Below are 18,689 nucleotides of genomic sequence, written 5' to 3' on the forward strand. Positions count from 1 at the left end.
CAATGTACAGTCAGACCTAGCTGAGGCTTTGGTAGACGAGCATCCCACCCATGTAGCTGCTGAAAATGAACAAACAGCCAGTGGTGGCCAGACACGACAGAATCTCATCAATTCATTTTTTTCTTGTAAGTACAAACTCATATGTTCCTAGTACTACTTTTATAGTTTAATTATGTTATATTAACAATAATGTTTCTTTATATAACCTTCTGTTAGGACACAGATGAATATGGGTTGCACACCTTTCTTTTCTCTGCTGTGTGCACAAAGGGATGTGGCACCGGTATGTTATTGTTGCACAGGTTATATAATCCCTCTTCAATTGTACTTTAGTTGTGTGTATGTGAATACAACTTGGGTAACAAAGCAATAATATTTTAGCATTGTGTTATTCCTTATGCTAAGACAAAACACATATTATGCCCATAATCATTCATGCTTCTAGTATGCTTACATACAATGTTATTGGTGCAGTGTAACATGTACATCCATATGATGTGTACACCAGGCTGATTTACATTTTGAATGTCATGAAATATACATGGTGTTGTACATTTAACACCAAATACACACTTTGCTGTGTTGTTTACGGTACTGAAGATGGCATGTCAATGTTTGCAATTTATATATTGTTCCTTTGCATTATAGGTATATCTCCAGTATGACTGATCATGGTATGTATATTTGCTGACATCTCTCATAAGATGTGGCTACCTCAATCTTCCTATAATTATTGGAACTAAAAACCCAACATATTGGTTTAAACACAAATGTTACATATATGTACTTTCTGTATCATGTATATGCATTTAGCTACTCTTGAGCTTTCATGTGCATTGTATTACAAAATGATTACTCACATTTCATCACATTTTATGTATGTTTCCTTATAATTTCCATTAATGTAATATAGAGGTGGTTGGAGAAAAGGGGATAACTGTACTTATTTGTTTACTTACGGGAGCACATTCATCACTAGCATAGACACACTTTTTAAGACAACTGTTTGTGTCTCTATCAATTGGTGTAGGATCCATGTATAACACCGACAAATGATAACACCAGCTTTATTATGGTAGCTTATATCATCATATTGACTATACTATGTATTTCTAAACGATTAATAAACACAGTAAACTATAGTTAGTTAGGTTAATGAAATATACACAGAAACGTACTTCATAACATGATGGTGATGTCATATTCAGAACATCATGCATTGGAGGGGACCATAACATCTGGCCACTAACATTATTTGCTACAGTCCCAAACCATTTTATCTACATACCCATGTAACAAGAGATTTTAAAAATAAATGGCTACTTGGTTGTAAGTGTCCTTTACATTGGGAGAAGGAGTGGCTCACTGAGTAAAGACACACACTGGCACTGATAGTTTGAAGCAGGGGAGTCTGGTTCAATTCCCGGTGTGGGCTCCTTGTGACCTTGGCCAAGTCACTTTATCTCCCTGTGCCTCATGCGGCAAAAAAACATTTGTACGTTCCACGGGCCAGGGACCTCAGGCTGAAACATGTGTCTGTAAATCGCTGCGTACAACTAGCAGCCCTATACATGAACATGCTCATATTATTATTATTATTGTTACATAGTTTCGACAGTCATACGTTCCATTACATATTAGAATACACAAATGTGTTAGCAGAGTGGGAATGGTTGTTATATATAAAACACACCATGTCATAAAATGTTAGTAGTCATTAAAGAACACTCAATAAAAATTCATGAGGCACTCTTTTGCATCATTATGTTAATTAAGTGCTTATGCAATATAGGCATAAGGGTATCACATTTTTAATTGTTTGTTAATAAGCGCTGCAAGCAATATAAAATTAGTTCCATATGTAGTATAGTAGTCGGTGGCTCCTCCTCACAATCATCTCATATAAAGGTAGACTCTTCTGAAATCATACATTGATCCGATTGTATCTTCCCCGACATCTCTGAAATACAGCAAACACATGATGGTCAAAGATGGCACCTTACTAGATATGCATCCGTGACAACGCGTTACGCAGCTCTATATGATTGTGTAGATACACACGTCACTCACTTATATGTTAGAAGTAAAACTGTTCATCAGTATGTAATGTTTCTTTAAATTTGTAGCAGGCATAACTATGTATAAGAAGTGAACGTTGCCTGTATACTGAAAGATGTGCGCGCACATCTTTGTGTGCGCACGCACTTCACGCTTGGCTCCACTAACTGTTAGCGCATGCGCAAAACAAAGCGTACGTTGTGCGTTCAATACATGTTGAAAATACCAGTAAACATAACATCTTTATTTCAAATACAATGAAGACGAAACTACATTCGTTCTAAACGAGTACATCTGTATTCTTTTTAAACAGACGTGTTTGAACAGAAAGCACGGCCGATAACACAATGCGCAAATGCAATACGTGTGACGTCATGTTAAGCCAGCGTGAAACGCACGCTAACACTCCTCCCACTCAATTAACATTCGGCTAACGCCCAGGGTACGCCTACAAACACTGAGCCGCACGCATCACACACTGCAGTTACCGTTACTATAACAAAACATGACAGCCAATAGGCTTTGAGGCGCGCACGTCGCTTGGGGGCGGGACTTACATCACTAATCCTTTTTAAGGACGCCTTGGCCCATGACAAGGGTCCCACGTCATACGTGGTGGACCCGGTTTTCAATGTTGTAGATGTTGCATGATAACAAAACAGGTATGTGTTAGAGTAATGGTAAAATGTTGCTAATATGTTTAAAGGGATAGGAAAGTACGTATATTTATTCCGTCAGCAATGTGTACTACTCTTTCAGGTCCTACTATATTGTATTAGGAAACAATTTGTTTGTGATCGCTACATGTTATGCAGTCTGCAATGTTACGCTGTATCCACGCATTGAAAGTGAAAATGGTGGTTACAAAAAAAAAAAAAATTTAAACGCAGAGTCAACGCATAACGATTGTTATATTTACCATTCTTCTAGAATTAACTCTTCGCCTGGCTGCAACTGGTCGCTCCAGAAATGCAAGCCATTTTCATCCACGCTTAACCCAACCGCTGAATCCAGTATGGCACATATCTCCTCCAGGATGCGCTCATAGGAATCGCCACTGCTTTCTTCAAATAATTGGTCGGGAGGTAGGTTCATTTCTTCCGGTTCCCATTCCAATGCAATTTCAGCTGAAAGGCTTGGTACATAATCATAGTACTTTTGTTCTTGTACAATGTGGGTTTCAGGAATGGAGGCTGCAGATATTGCAGCACGTATCGATTCAAACGGATCAGTAGTAGCGGATACATTGCTATTGCCATTAGGAATAAATATGCCTTTCACGACAATATAAGTGCCGTCTTTCAGGATAAATTGTTTTTCCGGGGCAATCTTCCAGAAACCATAGGTGTGTTGTAGCTTATCCTGGTCACGTTCAAAAAAGTCATTACTTGATAAAGTGAATCTTATTGAGGAATTAAAATTCCGTGCATGCTTACGGTCTTGGTAATAAGGATATTTTGCTCGAATGAAATCATCGATTTGGCGTGTGCTTGCTTTCTGTCCGCGACTGTTCAAGATGGCTTCACAGATCATGTACTTATACCCTAAAAGGGGATTAATATTGTTAACGAATTCATCAGCCATGTCTGAGTAGCACAAAAGCTGTGTGCAGGTCTGTGTTATTTGCTCATCAAAATGAATGTGCTGAATGGCTAACAAACTCCTGTTTTTCCTTGTCAAGGTCAACAAAAGTAACTACTTTGACTCCTTATTTCAAACGCCAATTGGATTTGTTTGTCTAATTGGGTTAACAGTTGTGGTTCGTGATATGGGACTGTGGGAGAAACATTTCTCCTTCTTTTATCTCGTTTGTGAAAAACATCCCTAGACTGTGAATGCGTTCACATAGTGTTTTTTTGAAAACTAACAAAGACCAGTGTGTGAAAATATTTCTTAGCCAGGCATATCAGTAAAAACACACCTGCAAAAAGAAATGTTTTTTCCCCGCTTACATTTCTGTGTGTATGTGAAAGTCTGGTTAACTCCCTGTCTGCATGAGTTTAAATACGTGTGTATATATATATATATATATATATATATATATATATATATATATATAAATATATCTCTTATAAAAATATATATATATTTATATATAATATTTTTTTTTTTTTTATATTGCAGGAGTACACACAACATTGATGGCATTAAGTATACCTTGTATGAAACCTATTTAAATGGTGAGAAACATGATTGAATTAAGTAATAAACATTTGTTTAAGCACAATACTGTTAGAGTCTCATACTTAGGATATTTCTCAAACATTAGGCCTGTATTATTAAAATAGTGTGCTTTCACAAGGAAGCATGAAGTGTATTAGTTTGTGTATACCAGTTTATATAGTACTATATATATATATATATATATATATATATATATATATATATATATATATATATATATATATATATATATATATATATACACACACACATATATACATATATATATATATATATATATATATATATACACACACATATATACATATATATATATATATATATATATATATATATATATACACATATATACATATATATATACACATATATACATATATATATACACATATATACATATATATATACACATATATACATATATATATACACATATATACATATATATATATATATACACACACTCACACTCACACTCACTCAGTGTGTGTGTGTGTGTGTGTGTATATATATTATTATACATTCTGAGATGTTATAGAAACGAACACACAACTGATTAAAGGACAAAATTACAATGGCCAAGCAAGGCAAAGGTAAGTAATAATTTACACATAATCCTGCTGTACACGTACAAGAAAGATGTTTGCACTTACTTAGGTGTTTTAATAATTGCATGTGACTAATATGCATATGCAATTCTTACATCAATTAACACACCCAAATGCAATGTTTTGCTGCAAAGTCAATGGCAGCTTCTCTAAACTTAGCAACTGGCTCCTGGTGGACCATTACTGAACAGACGATTACAACATAAATATTTATAACACAATTAATTATGAGTGTTAACATTTCCAAAACTTCACGTGTACAAGAACATAGTTGAAAGTTTGGAAACAACACAGTCTTCAGCATACATACAATAGTAATTAGATAATGTGAAGTCAACAAAACAAGGCCAAAGACATATTTTCTGAATTATAACATTTATTTTTTTTGTTCCTTTTGCGAGCGAGTAACAGGCCTGCTTGTTGTCTCTTGAATTTTCCTTTTTCTTTTGCCACCAACTTTAGGCACAACAGAGCCACTTTGAGTGGCCTCTGGCACTTCACGGGCAGGGCTTGTGGCCAGTGACTGTTCACCTACGGGGCTTGTGGCCAGTGACTCACCTACAGGGCTTGTGGCCAGTGACTCACCTACAGGGCTTTTGGGCAGTGATTCACCTACAGGGCTTTTGGGCAGTGATTCACCTACAGGGCTTTTGGGCAGCGATTCACCTACAGGGCTTTTGGGCAGCGACTCACCTACAGGGCTTTTGGGCAGCGATTCACCTACAGGGCTTTTGGGTAGTGACTGTTCACGGACAGGGCTTGTGCCCAGTGACACATGTGAGCAAGTTGGTAGACACTGCACAAGTGATGGTTGGTCTGTTTCATGTGTGTCTTGTTTTGTTTTTGTCGCCTCCTTTGTAGGTGTCTGCTGCTGAATTTGTACAGATGGCAGCGGTAGGATGTCATCAGGAACCTGCACAGCAATGTCTGCTACTTGACCGGTAACATTTGGGCCTGGTGAATGAATATCAGATGAATGTGGTGAAAACTGACCTGCATGAACAGATCCTGGCTGGGAGGTGTTGAATTGTGGTACATTAGTCATTCTCCAGTAATTAGCTTGTGTTTGCTGAACAACTAATGCTTCGAATGAGGTGTTGATTTTTTGCAACTGTTTAGGCACTTCAATGAAGACTCTGTGGAGATGTGCCAATTGTGATACTGTTTCTTCCTGCAGTCCAATCATCCTTTCCAGCACTGTCATCATGTCTGAATGGCGACGATTTTCTGCGTCCACTATTTTTCCCTCTGAAGCTACAATTGCATCGTATGTGGAAGTTGATGGACGATTTGGCGGTACAACAGTTTCTATTGGCACCTCTTCATGGTCACATGATTGTATTTCAGTCTCTTCTGTGGCGTCATCCTCATCATACTCATCATCCTCATCACCATGATGTTCTAAAAAGAAATGTACACATTATTAAATGGCATGTTAATGTATGCTGTGTTACTATGTAATTGTACTATGTCCTAAGTAACACCTAACATGTTAGCATACGTTTTATAACCTCATTAAAAACTACCTTGACTTACGAATAATGTTTGGACTCAGTATGAAATATGAATGAATGAAAAGTTGCTCTAAACTCAGAAGTCCTACATGATAATTAACATCACTAACACAATACATGTTGCCTTACACTTAATTTTCACTGACACTAAGTAATCCTATTTAAAGAAGATGTGCAAAACAAATAATGCACATGACAACATAACATATAGAAGAGCACATATTATATGGCCAGCAAATGATACACTCACCTTCTAGTAGTGTTGAGCTGGCTGACCCAGGTGAAGACACTTGTTCCATCTCAGGTGACACATGTCCTCCAGGGGCAACTATATATAACAATAACATAAGTTTTACATTTACATGTGTAAATATTGAACAAACACTTATTGTATGTTCTGTATTTATGATTAACTAACAACATCAGTTCCTTAACCGAAAATGTGTGTGAAAGTGAACATAAATAGTTGTAATAACACTGTACATGCCTGTGTACTTAGAATTTTTGAGTTCCCTAACATACAACATACTATGTTTCTGCAGTAATGCGTGAGGATAAATAGATTAAATGAGTACATAAAAATCATATGTTGTGTAGTGATATCAGTATCATAATGTACATAACTATCATGAGATGACCATTCACAATGGTTATCATGAAGGTGGTCATATTGCAAAAAGTGTTGTTTTTGGTAGAGGATATGTGTGGTACATTAATCGAAGATGTGGCACACCTGAATGTGGCTGTGACTCAACAAGACAACACATGCAGTGTGTGATAATGTGTCTTTCATAGTAGTTCAACTATAGATATGAGTGAACTAATGTGTGACGTACGCTTTGATAAGTAATGAGTTGTTGGGGCATTTAGTAGCTAGAGTTAAGCTTTCAAATGAGTGTGATTAACTTCAGTTGTGCTATTCAGGTTGTAAGAAAGGTATTCCCTTCCCCAAAAAGCCTAATCAGCCACACCTTTCAATGACTTGAAACAGGTGCAAATGGTGTGAACTAAGTTGACCGTGAAATGAGGCTGTAATTAGTGTGTGTGCTGAACCCCACCCCCTCTGTTGAAGTGTATGCTGTGATGAGATATTAATTGCAGCTGCTTTAACACAATGGTAGATGAGCTAAGTAGTCATCTGCAGTGTTTAAGTTATGAAAACAATGACATAACATATGCTACGTGTGCCTCATTATGCTGTCTGTATATGACATAAAGCAAAAATGGACCTTTTCATAAGCAACTATAGATGTGTTAGTGCCAGTGATGTTTGTAGGCCGTTACATGCAATTTCTTTGATGCATGCTTAAAATAGGCAGTAATGTCATGTTTGTCGGAGTAAAATCAATAAAATACACAATAACATGATACATATTTCTGTTCTGTACCTGTAGCTACTAATAATTTCTCATGAACATGTGTTACACGTGTACTACCCTGTTGTTCCCCATCTTCGCCCACCATCAATTGCTTCCACTGCAGCTATGCATTTTGGGAATTCACATGTAAATGAGCACGCAATGGCACGTGCTATATTAGTTACTGCTTTTAGTAGGACTACTACATATATGTCTATTTTGAGATATATATATACAGAATCAGACATATACATATATAGATGCAGGTATGCTTATATTGTGAAGACAGTATAAAAAGCAGTGTAACTATGCAAAATAACTGTAAGCAACGACACGCCTAGTACAGTAATATTTATCACCTGCTGGAAATTGTGACGGATAAATTCCAATGTCACGGTCACCAGCCAAGCCTTCCACGACGACGGTAAGTAATTTTGGCCGAAGCAGCTCCTCCAATGGAGTCAATATGAGACGTTGTGGTGTGGGCCCACCTCCAGTGCCAGTAGCATGCACGCGTTGGTCTTGTATTTTCTTTTTCAATTTGGACCTAATATCATCAAATCTTTTCCGACAATGATACTTGTCCCTGACACTATTCCCACAGGCATTGACACCAATGACTATTGTGTCCCACATTTCTTTTTTGCTTGCTGCACTTGTCCGCCCTTGAAAAACATATAAAAGATATGAGGTAAATGAATAATAATATAAGCACCAGTTTCCTACACTGCTAGCTGTTCCAAGTGATAGCAAACATGCTGTTTTATGTGTAATATGTGCAGCACATGAGCATTCACTACTAAACCTATACATGTAAGCAAGGTTGCATTCATATTGTATGCAGTTCTGGCAAATTGACCGCCTGTGTTTATTTGTCCTTGTAAGGCATGATAAAAAGCTGTGTTTCCACACTAATGAACATAGAAAGATATTGTGTACCCATATTTGCATATGAACAAAACTCAGATGACCTAGGATCACATGTATTTGAATAATAAATGTAAAGTTACACTTACCTACTAAATGTCCATATATACTGTCATAGTGCTCCAGAATGCCAGTGACAAGAGCCCTATTTTCCTGGTCATTGAAGCGAGGATTACGTGGCTTCTCCACACGTTTTTTCCGAGCAGGTTTAGGGTCAGAGCTTGGCTGGTGCTGACTGGACTCTCCTTCTTCCAATGGAAGAGCCTCCAAAAGCTGGCCACCAGCAAGCACGCCACCACCAGACACCCCATCAGCAACTGCGCCACCAGCAGCACTCCCAGCACCAGCACTCCCACTCCTAGCACCAGCACTCCCACTCCTAGCACCAGCACTCCCACTCCTAGCACCAGCACTCACACTCCTAGCACCAGCACTCCCAGCACCAGCACTCCCACTCACAGCAACAGCACTCCCACTCCCAGCACCAGCACTCCCACTCACAGCAACAGCACTCCCACTCCCAACAACAGCACTCCCACTCCCAACAACAGCACTCCCACTCCCAGCAACACCACTCGCAGCACCAGCACTCCCACTCCCAACAACAGCACTCCCACTCCCAGCAACACCACTCGGTGCACCAGCAACATCACTCCCCTGAACAGAACGTTCACTCCGACGCGTACTCGCACGAGTAGCACTCCCACTCCCACCAGCATCACTCTTCCCACGCTTTGCGGGCATACTTCCAGCACTCACAAAAAACAGACAAGAAATGTACAGGCAATCACACGACCCACTTCCACATATAAAACAAGACAAAGATGTAAACAAAACAACAAAGGACAAAGCTCACCCAATACACAACAAGTCTCTCAGTCAATATGCAAATCTTCAATCGTCCAGCTCTGTGCGTCTCTCTCTCTCTCACTCCCAACAACACAGAGAATGATTAGCAGTACACGTTGCCTTTAAATATGGCGCGCAATCAAAAACATGCTTGTTTCGCCTGATTCAGCAAGATTTGTGATTGTGCAACCTAACAGCACCCCGCCACGCACGCCGATACACCTGTGTGTGATCGGCTCATCATCGTGAGAGTGGGCGGATTTGTTTTCTGGTTGATTTTGAATGTATTCGGCACTTACTGCATACGGAGAGGGAAAAACGCCAATAACATGACTAATCGATAAGCTTGCCGATTTCACATAATCGTCGCTTACTGCATGAGGCCCTTAGTGAAAAACCGTGATTTAATTTACAGCTGAGTTTTTTGTATTAAAATAGGAAACGGTTTAAGGTGTATTTGTGTAACTCCGGTTCTGAAGGTCGTAGCAAGTCGCAAATTGGACCAGAGGGTGTCCCAGTTCCGGCATTGAGAACTGGGAAGTTTGGACCCGGAGGAAATTCCTTTGGCCTGTTCAAAGGAGTTTATCACCTCCACTGTTTACATGAGGGCAGAGATTACTCAAACCAGAGCAGTTTTTTAGTGTTCCATTTAACACCTTACAACAAAGAATATCCTGCCAGAACTCCAAATGGGTAGACTAGCTGGCATTCCTGATGCAGATGAAGGGCTAAAGAAATGAGACCCCAGAGTCCTACTGCGCATGTACCAGCTAGCAGGGGGGCATGTGTCAAAATTTGTTCCCACGTTAATGAGTGGCTAGAGGTAATTGAAGACCAATCACCTGTATTAATGTTAAGGATAGGGTCACAAAAGGTTTATAAACTGTTGTCCACCCTTTATCCTTTGTCTTCTACATCTAAATTGTTACCTGATTGCGAGAGAATTGCTATGCAGAATACTTCTCATCCCCCATCCCCAAAGTAAGTGTACTCCTTGTCTGTTACTGCACTATATCGTGTGTTCACCTATCCAAAGGAATAAATACAATTTATTATATCTAAGCCTCGTTCAGTTCAAACCCAGTTATTTTGTGTAATCTTAATACCTGTGACAGGCTATCGTCACTCCACCCCACTCCACACCCCTCCCCCCCCTCCAAACCCCTTCCCCCCCACTCCACACCCCTCCACCCCTTTCCCCTCATTTCCCCCCCTCCACACCCCTCCACCCCTTTCCCCCTTACACACCCCTCCACCCCTTTCCCCCCCTCCACACCCCTCCACCCCTTTCCCCCCCTCCACACACCTCCAGCCCTTTCCCCCTCCACATCAATCCACCTTTTTTCCCCCTACACTCCCCTTTCCCCTCCTCCACACCCCTCCACCCCTATCCCCCCCTCCACACCCCTCCACCCCCTCCACACCCCTCCACCCATTTCCCCCCTACACACCCCTCCACCCATTTCCCCCCTACACACCCCTCCACCCCTTTCCCCCCGCCAAACCCCTCCACCCCTTTCCCCCCCTCCACACCCCTCCAGTGACTGGATACTACACCATCTGCACTGTTTGCAGCAGACTTCCCAGGAAGCTTTCACGCCCTGCAACTGTTATCTTCGATCTTTGATGAACTATCAGGCCTGGAAGACGAACGAAATGAAACGTAACGCATGCCAGGTTTCAAATCCTTTGTCTCAATTTATTACTCATAGGGTAATGACTTTTATACAGAAAAAAGAAGATATTGGTGAGAGGCGTAACATAGGTGTAACATAGGCGTATCCTAGGTGTAACATAGGCGTATCTTAGGTGTGTCTTGGGCGTAGCTTTGATTAGAGGCGTGATCTAGGGGCAGGACATATTAGTGGCGTGACTTTTGTGACGTGTCTTTTACAATACAAGCAATTGTCTGAATACATAGCTTATTCATTGTCTGTTATCAAAAGAGACCTTGAGTCTTTAGCAACTATATTACACTATTTTGTTTCTTGCAGAGAACCATTCTATTATATTCTAACTAAAACATCAGGAAATTGACAACACAAAAGTATCTTAGCAATATCCTTAGCAGGAAGAAAATAAATATAATTTAGCAGAAACTGAGTGCGTTAGGAATTATATTTCAGCAAAAGGCTGACTACAGAATCTTAACTACTGTAATTATGACGAGACAAAATGGAAGCTTAACATGTGTGCAGATTCTGGCCTGACATACTGGTCCTAACACACCCCTCCACCCCTCCCCCCCTCCACACCCCTCCACCCCTTTTCCCCCCTCCACACCCCTCCACCCCAATCACCCCCACCACACCCCTCCACCCCTTTCCCCCCCACTTCCCTTTCCCCCCCTCCACCCCCCTCCACTCCCCTTTCCCCCTTCCACCCCCCTCCACTCCCCTTTCCCCCCTCCACACCCCTCCACTCCTTTCCCCTCCTCCACACCCCGCCACCCCTTCCCCCCTCCACATCAGTCCACAACCCTCCGCCCCTTTCCCCCCTCCACACCCCTCCACTCCCCTTTCCCCCCCTCCACTCCCCTTTCCCCCTCCACTCCCCTTCCCCCCCCTCCACTCCCCTTCCCCCCCCTCCACTCCCCTTTCCCCCCTCCACTCCCCTTCCCCCCTCCACTCCCCTTCCCCCCACTCCCCTTTCTCCCCTCCACTCCCCTTTCTCCCCCTCCACTCCCCCTCCACTCCCCTTCCCCCACCACTCCCCTTTCCCCCCTCCACTCCCCTTTCCTGCCCCCTTCACTCCCCTTTCCCCCCTCCACTCCTCTTCCCCCCCTCCACTCCCCTTTCCCTCCCCCCTCCACTCCCCTTTCCCGCCCCTCTCCACTCCCCTTTCACTCTCCACTCCCCTTTTCACTCCCTCTCCACTCCCCTTTCCCCCCTCCACTCCCCTTCCCCCCTCCACTCCCCTTCCCCCCTCCACTCCCCTTTCCCCCACTTACCACCTCTTCCACCCCTCCCCCCCTTGACTCCCCCCATCATTCCCCCATTATTCCCCCCTTCCCCCCCTCCACCCCTCCATCATTCAACCTCCCCCCCTCCACCCCCTGCATCATTCAACATTCCCCCCTCCACCCCTTCCCCCCCTCTCCCCCTCCACCCCTTCCCCCCCTCTCCCCCTCCACCCCTTCCCCCCTTTCCCCCCCTCCACTCCCCTTTCCCCCCCTCCACACCCCTCCATTCCACTTTCCCCCCCTCCACACCCCTCCACTCCACTTTCCCCCCTCCACTCCCCTCCACTCCCTTTCCCCCCTCCACACCCCTCCACCCCTTTACCCCCCTCCACACCCCGCCACCCCTTCCCCCCCTCCACTCCCCTTCCCCCCTCCACTCCCTCTCCACTTCTCTTTCCCCCCATCCACTCGCATTTCCTGCCCCCCTTCACTCCCCTTTCCCTCTTCACTCCCCTTTCCACTCCCCCTCCACTCCCCTTTCCCTGCCTCCACTCCCCTACCCCCCTCCACTCCCCTTCCCCCCCTTCACTCCCCTTTCCCCCGCCTACCCCCTCTTCCACCCCTCCCCCCCTTGACTCCCCCACATCATTCCCCCCATCATTCCCCCCTTCCCCCCCTCCACCCCCTCCATTATTCAACCTTCCCCCCCTCTACCCCCTGCATCATTCAACCTTCCCCCCTCTCCACCCCTTCCCCCCCTCTGCCCCTCCACCCCCCTCCACCCCCTCCACCCCTTCCCCCCTCCACCCCTTCCCATCCCTCCCCTTCCCGCCGCCTTTCGCCTTCCTGGCCGCCTTCCCGCCTCTTTGCGCCCACCCGCTTCTGCCTTTCACCTGCCCTTACTGCGGCCGCCTCTGCCATTCACCCACCGCCTCACAGCCGCTGCACTCACTCAACAGACACCCGCCACACTCAACACATACCTGCTGCCACATTCACATGCTGCCTCCCGCCCCTACGCACCGACATCACTGACCCACTGCCTCACACCCTAGCAGGACCCCCACTCACAGACAGCACTCACAACCCACATGCCACCCGCCGCCTCACACCCTAGCAGGACACACGCCTCACATTTTTACATCTGTTATGTCACCAAAATATACATTGTACTGTGGTGTGTTTACAATAAACCATTTTTAAACAACAACATCGTATTACATTTTATTCCATCTTTCTTTTCAACATTATTATCCAACCTTTACACCAAATAGTCACCTATTGTTCCATGATATATAAATAATACTACCTATTATGCATTTACATCCCGGGCAACGCCGCGTATATCAGCTAGTATATATATATATATATATATATATATATATATATATATATATATATATATATATATATATATATATATATATATATATATATATATATATATATATATATATATATATATATATATATATATTTATATATATATATATATATATATATATATATATATATATATATATGTGTGTGTGTGTGTGTGTATATATATATATAGTTGCATGATGAAGCCACTGTACAAATTAATGGGTGAAGAGTGGGTATCGGGCCAGGGTGGCTTAACCCCTTAATTACCTTTGCGGTTATTATACGATAATGTGATTAAGGGGTTAATTGATATCTGAATGTAATTGCAATGTATTGGCTATGTAGTTTGTTGGCAACGGAGGACAAGGATTTTGCTGGTGAGGGGGCTTCTTATTGATGAGGTGAGCAGAACTTTAGTTATTTTATTATGCTAGTTAATGTGTTTAATAATGGGCAAATAATCTATTATCCCTATATGGATAATAGTTATGTTGCACATTATTGTACTGTATGTGTTGGGGGGGGGGAGATTGATGTGTTTAATGTATAGGTCAGGTTTAATTTTTTTACATACAGGGTTGGTTCCTTTTGTTCTGCGAGAGACCTCTGGAGACCACCTGAGGTATCCTCGGGCTTCTCACGGGTACCAGGCTGCCAGGTCCACAGGGGAAGAACCGGTGGCCCCACATCTGTGGGGGCACCGCAGACCAGTAGGGACCACCCATGGGTCCCCAGACCCCTGTGGGAACCACCCGAGGCCCCTCATACACCTGTGGGTCATGCCCGGGGCCCCCCAGACATCTTCGGGCCTAATGTGGAGACCCCATTGTGGCCCACGGTGACCCTCCGAGACCACCTGGTGGACCATGGCGCCAGGCGGGAACCACCAACAGGCCTCCAGACATTGTGTGAAACATGGTGCTGGGCACCTGTAGGTCTGTGAGGTGACCCATCAGGCCCACCGGGGACTCACGTGGGCCTGGGGTATTAACCCTGTATGTAAAAGAATAAATCATGTATTTATGGGGGGGGGCACAGGGGGTGGGTTATGCATTTAATAAATATTATGATGTTTATTGTGGGGCAGTGTATTGTTTTTATTGTGGGTACTGTGGGTGGGGGAAGGGGGTATTGGCCCCAATGGTATGTGGGAAGGCCTCCCGGCTGGTTATTTGTATTGGGTGGTTAGGCCTTATGGGTGGGGGGGTAGTGGGGGAGGGTATGTAGGCCTCCTGAGTGGTGGGTGAGGGTGGGTTAACCCTTTAATGACTGTAGCGGTTAATAACTGCTATGGTGATTAAGGGGACATTATATTGGCTGTTTTTATTCATGTTCATGTTTTTGCAGTATTGGAGGGGGCATGGACGGTGATGAAGATGAGGATGGCCTTCATCGTGGCAGCCGGACAAGGGTGAGTGCAATATGTATTTATAGTATTTATTGTTCTATATGTATTTAATTTAGGAAAATTCACTATTACTGTATCCATATGTGGATAATAGTAATTTTGCCCATTGCTGTATTGTATGTTTTAGGGGGGGGTGTATTTATTGTAAAATATTTGTGTTGTTGTATTTTTTTGGGGGGCACAGAATCGGAGGACAATGTCACCGCCATCTTTATAGCATCCAAGATGCTATATGGGCTCTATAAAGATGGCGGCGACACTGGCACCTGATGCCCCAAACCGGGGCCTGTAACTCGGGAAGCCACAAATCAATGCGGTTCAGATCAGGGGACCCCCTGCTTCCGCACACTATTAATAAAAATACATTAACGCTGCTTCATTACCATAGCGGATAGCAGCAAAGCAAGGAATGATTCTTTTTTTATATGTGTGTTATTCATAGTTTAGATGTGCAGAGGGTCTCCGGAGCTAAACCGCACTGGTTTTAGGTCCGGGGACCCCCTGCTTCCTGAGATACAGGCCCCTTTAGGGGGTGCCGGTATCCCTCTGCTTTGTTTACATTCCGCGGTCACGTGATCAGGACATTTAAATGCAGAGGGATACCGGCACCTCATAACGGGGCCTGTATCTCGGGAAGCAGGGGGTCCCCGGACCTGAAACCAAAGCGGTTAAGCTCTGGAGACCCCCTGCACATGTACACTATGAATAAAAATGTTTATAAATATTTTTAATGTGCAGATGTTTGCGCAGAGAGAGTGGCGTATCTCTCTCTGCTGCAAACACATATCGACAGAAACGGCCTGTCGCCAGGTAATCGGTAGACATTCTGTTTCGCCACCGGCTCATCGGCGTTTTGCTTTCGCAGTGATTCGCCAGAGATTCGGCCCTTATTGAATACTGTGAAGGCAAATCGCCAAAATGATGCAGATAGTGAACACTTGGCGAGAACACTTTTTCGGCGCTTACTGCATAGAGCCCAAAGTCTCTTATTAGGAGTGACTCTCTCAATGTAAAGTTCTTCCCAGCACTGTCTCACTGTCTCAGAAATAGTTTACACCCCAAGGGGGAGGACGAGGAACAGAAAGTAACCACTCACCCCAGAGGCTCCTGGACAATGTAATTCTAAAGGGCATTGAAGTTCAATGGGTCACAGGTATACAGTACACCTCCAAAAGATGGTGCAATTCTATTACAGAGATGAGCTTACGATAGATCAGGGATCTGCAGCCTTATAAGGAAGAGGGGCCATGTCATACAAAATGTCTTTGTCCAAAATATTCCGAGCCACAATACCTATGCATCGGCCGTTATACGAACATGTCTCATGTTGAATCATGCACAATAACGCGAGATGGTCCGCTGCAGACATAATGGCCCATCAGAGTAACACAGCAGTAGGGGCCCCTGCTGTGTGAGTCCTACCGGGGTCTGCCTGTCTGCAATAGACACGCACTAAGAGATAGGCTGAATCAGTCACTCTAACTGCACGCCTCTCACAGGCGATCGCTGGGGGTTTTATTAAAATTCTAACACCACAGTATTGTAGCAGGGGGTCTCCGGAGCTGAACCGCATTGGTTTCAGGTCCGGGGACCCCCTACCTCCTGAGATACAGGCCCCTTCACGGGGTGCCGGTATCCCCGCCATGTTAAAATCCTGTGGGTCACGTGACCGTGGGATCTAAACAAAGCAGAGGGGATACCAGCACCCCATAACGGGGGCCTGTATCTCGAGAAGCAGGGGGTCCCCGAAGCTGAAATCAACTTTGTTCAGCTCAGGAGACGCCCTTATCCCGCACACTAGTATCAACCCCCCCCCCAAAAAAAAAAAAAAAGTCATTACCTTAGCAGATAGCTGCAAACGTAATGAAGGTGTTTACTGTACATTGTATTTTTATTTATAGTGTGCGTGAATACTACACTAGACTAGCTCACTGGGTTTTTTGGCCTTTTTATTTTTCAGGAAAAGCAATGTTGTTTTTATTTTTTGCAGTTTCCTCATTGCCTGGCATAGTAGCAGCTCATGCCCACAGGGCATGGGTGTGCAACCATGCCAGTCAATTTTTATTTTATTGCGCTGTTGATGCCCACAGAGGACCAGCACCGTTATGAGGGTGAGGACAGCATTCATCCTGGCAGGAGTAAGAAACAGTTTAATTTACTTTATGCTGCTGATTTATGATTATTTTAAATGGGCAAATTCACTATTCAAAAGGGATGTGTGTGGTGCTCTCAAGACAATACTTAAAGCCAAAAATGGGTATATGAAATGGAAAACAACCCTTGAATAAATATATGAAGTGTCTCTAGGATGCAGCCCGGTAATGATAATCCCACAAACCAGGTAGTAAGGAAAATATCAGTAACACCAGCTGGTGACCGGTAGATGAAACATCCTATAAATGACACAATGATATGGGCAAAAAAGGAACGAACTCACTTGGGAATCTTCATCCACTATAGACAGCAAGTCCAATCAATTCCAATGTCCCAGGGTTGAGTGTGCATCCGTAAAGGGTACTCTTGATGAAAAACAAATGGAGAAAAAACGAAGCACCGAATCCAGCTGTAAATTCAGCAATAACACCAAAAGGGATACGTACCAAAAAATAATGTGACTGACTGAAGATGCTAACATATAGATTAAGTAATATTGTCAGACTTAGGCATGTACATAAGGAATATCTATTATGGAGACATAAAAATTAGTTACATTACAAGTAGACAAAGGTCTTTTTTCATTATCTCTTTGGGCAGTGAAGCTATCAATTTATGTATGATTATACTTACTTGTTATATTAATATGCTTTCACTATACCCTTACAACATTATGCAACTAACTATGAGGATCTTGATAATCTGATATCTTAGGTTACCTTCAATTGTTTTTAAAATTATTTTTTAACTGGTTTTATCAGCTTTATGTTTTTCCTCATTACGAGTGTTTTTATTTTTTATTGTTCATGTTAATAAAGATGTATTTGTTTTGTAGTATGTACACCACGTTACGCATTAGGCCTGGTTGCCTAGTTACGCTTAGCATGTTGACCTTTTTGGTCACATGTCAGTCAACGGAGTGACGTCACGCGCTATTTCTTTATCGAGTGGGAGGCACTAGCTACGGGTGCGTTTTTGTATACGCGCGAGCAGTGTTTCTCCCACCCCTTTTGCGCATGACGCGACCCCAGGTTACTGACTATGCAGCGTGACTACGCGACTGTGCGTCACAGGTTAGGGGTCACCCACCCGACACACGTGACGTACGCGGACGTGCTCCGCTACTGGCCTACACGCTCATGTGGTGAGTATAAATTGCACTCCATGGGTTATTGTTGTATTCACCTTGATAAAGGACTGTAGAGGTCCGAAACGCGTAGGTGTGTTTGTTACCTTGTTCTGATCCAATTAAACAGCTTATTTTTTGGTACATATCCCTTTTGGTGTTATTGCTGTATTTACAGCTGGATTCGGTGCTTCGTTTTTTCTCCATTTGTTTTTCAGCAAATTCACTATTATCCA

The sequence above is a fragment of the Ascaphus truei genome, chromosome 20 (genome assembly GCF_040206685.1).
Source record: "Ascaphus truei isolate aAscTru1 chromosome 20, aAscTru1.hap1, whole genome shotgun sequence".
Taxonomy (NCBI): domain Eukaryota; kingdom Metazoa; phylum Chordata; class Amphibia; order Anura; family Ascaphidae; genus Ascaphus; species Ascaphus truei.